General features: G+C 44.0%; 1 pseudogene; it reads left to right on the top strand.

Moving 5' to 3' along the window:
* The first annotated feature begins 679 nt into the window (after positions 1–679).
* Positions 680–2,133, top strand: LOC113095449 (LIM homeobox transcription factor 1-alpha-like; annotated as a pseudogene).
* Positions 2,134–2,480: the final 347 nt, after the last annotated feature.

Here is a 2,480-nt window from a genome sequence, read left to right as displayed (position 1 = left end):
ATTCATTCTAGTAAATGTTCATTTTGAAATATTACTAAAACAATACAAAAGTTATTCTTACCTTTACTTTATAAAAATCACTAAAGATCTGAAGGTGGGTGTTTTTAGAATTCAACAAAAAGGCCTTTTACTTGCTAAAAAAATATCAATAAGACAACAGAAGTTTTTGATCATGGAATGTGTATCATTAATAATACATTAGGCTTTTAAAGGGTTAAATGTAGTGCTGTCGTAATCGCATCCAAATTAAGTTTTGGTTTACATATGTGTGTGTGTGTGTACTGTGCATATTTATTATGTATATAAATACCACACATACATCATGTGTACTTTGAAAATATTTACATTCATATATTTATATTCATGTAATTTATATTATATAAAAACATATTTGATATATAAACATGTTTTCCTTAATTATATGCATGTGCGTGTATTTAACATATAAATAATAAATATACAGTACACACACATATAATGTAAATCAAAACATTTATTTTGCATGCGATTAATGGTTGGGAACACTAGTTAAATTATACATTTTTACTTCTTGCTTGTGTGACATCTAGTCTGTTGTCAAATATTGCCACCCAGTGTAACAGACAAACATTGCATAAAGTGAACATTCAGAAACACATCAATAACATGCGTGTGTGTGTGTGTGTGTGTGTGTGTGCAGGTTGTTTGTGCGGAAGTGCAGTGCCTGTCTGCAGGCGATCAGCCGCTCGGAGCTCATCATGCGTGTGCTGGGACAGGTGTACCACCTGAGCTGCTTCAGCTGCTGCGAGTGTGAGCGCCGGCTGCAGAGAGGTGATGAGTTTGTGCTAAAGGAGGGACAGCTGCTCTGCCGGGGAGACTATGAGAAGGAGAGAGAGATGCTGGCAGCCATCAGTCCGGCCCCTACCGATTCAGGTAACCTCAATGACCTCGCTGAAGGTTGAGTGTAACTACAGGAGAAGAGATGTTAACATATTCCAGAAATGACTTCACCTTTTCAGCTTTAAGCCAATGCTCAGTTTCCCTTTGCAGTGAAGAGCGAGGATGAGGATGGTGGTGGTGTCTCTGTTGGAGGGAAGGCTGGGGATGATGGGAAGGAGCACAAGAGATCCAAGAGACCACGAACCATCCTGACCACACAACAGCGGCGCGCCTTCAAGGCTTCCTTCGAGGTGTCTTCCAAACCCTGCCGAAAGGTCAGCAGTCACTGGCCGCTCATGTGTGGAAACAGCACGTATGTACCGCTCATGCATATGCTGTGGTTGCAGGTCAGAGAAACTCTGGCAGCTGAGACTGGAACTGACGGTGAGAGTCGTGCAGGTCTGGTTCCAAAACCAGAGAGCAAAGGTACGCTGGCATCATGTTGAGATCCATTCTGAAAACGTTCCTGTTGGAAAAATTAGATCTTGCTTCGTAATGATTTGTTGAAGTGTTATCAAATGATTAATCAATTCCAAAATAAACGTTTTACACATGTTCGGAGCTTGATTGATATGGGAATGTTGTTCCAGGACCAGTGGACTTCAATAAACGGTTGTTTTTGTGAGTTCAGATGAAGAAGATCGCTCGCAGACAACAGCAGCAGCAGCAGCAGCAAGAACAGGAGCAGATGGGCGGGACCAGGAGGGGCCCGAGCAGAGGGGCCGCCAGAGTAACGATGACAGCGAGGGTAAGACACGGACATAACTGTGTGAAATGGCTTTGATGAAAGGTGTGAACCCAGCTTGGTCTCTCCACAGATGGCTCCAGCAGTCACGGACTGGACGGGCTGCTCTCTTATTCCTCTCTGCCACGCCAACAACTGCTGGCTTTGGATCCCAACATATACGGTAGCGAGCAGTTTCGACACGGGCTTACGCCGCCGCAGCTAGGCCCCGAGCAGATGCACTCCTACGGTAAGGATCTCAAACTGCATCAACTTCAGCATTGCTTATTTTTTCAGTTACTGTTTGTATTTGAACGCCGACTTCATTTCAGACTCGGAGACGGTTTTCCATGACTTGGACAGCGATGGAAGCCTCAGTCATCTCGGGGACTGTCTCTTGTCTACCGCCGAGGCTGGAGTTCTGGCAGGACGCATAGGAAATCCCATTGATCGCCTCTACTCAATGCAAAAACTCCTACTTTACCTCATGACCCTGGTTCCACCTACCTAAAGCGCTCCCCCGCCACTGCAGGGGGCAACACATAGATTGAGTCTCACTGGAGGCGTCTTTCATCGTCAAAACTAATTGAATCCCTCAAGCCTATCTTAGTCATGCTAATAAGCTCTTAACCAACCAAACCAAGACAGGGTCACACCCTAAAAATCCTATTTGACATGGACAGAATGGGAATTCCCTGGAAAAACATGTTTTATAGCATACATATGCACTATATTTTCGCTTTGTTTCATTCAAACATTTTTTGCGATGGTTATGGGTGCATAAGACATCAATGAGCAGCTGTTCATGTAAGCGTTACCTCACCCTCTGCTCGCTGCA

The sequence above is a fragment of the Carassius auratus genome, unplaced genomic scaffold (assembly GCF_003368295.1).
Source record: "Carassius auratus strain Wakin unplaced genomic scaffold, ASM336829v1 scaf_tig00215724, whole genome shotgun sequence".
In the NCBI taxonomy this organism is placed as follows: Eukaryota; Metazoa; Chordata; class Actinopteri; order Cypriniformes; family Cyprinidae; genus Carassius; species Carassius auratus.
Note: the sequence above shows the minus strand (reverse complement) of the source record. Positions and strands in the feature narration are given on the sequence as shown.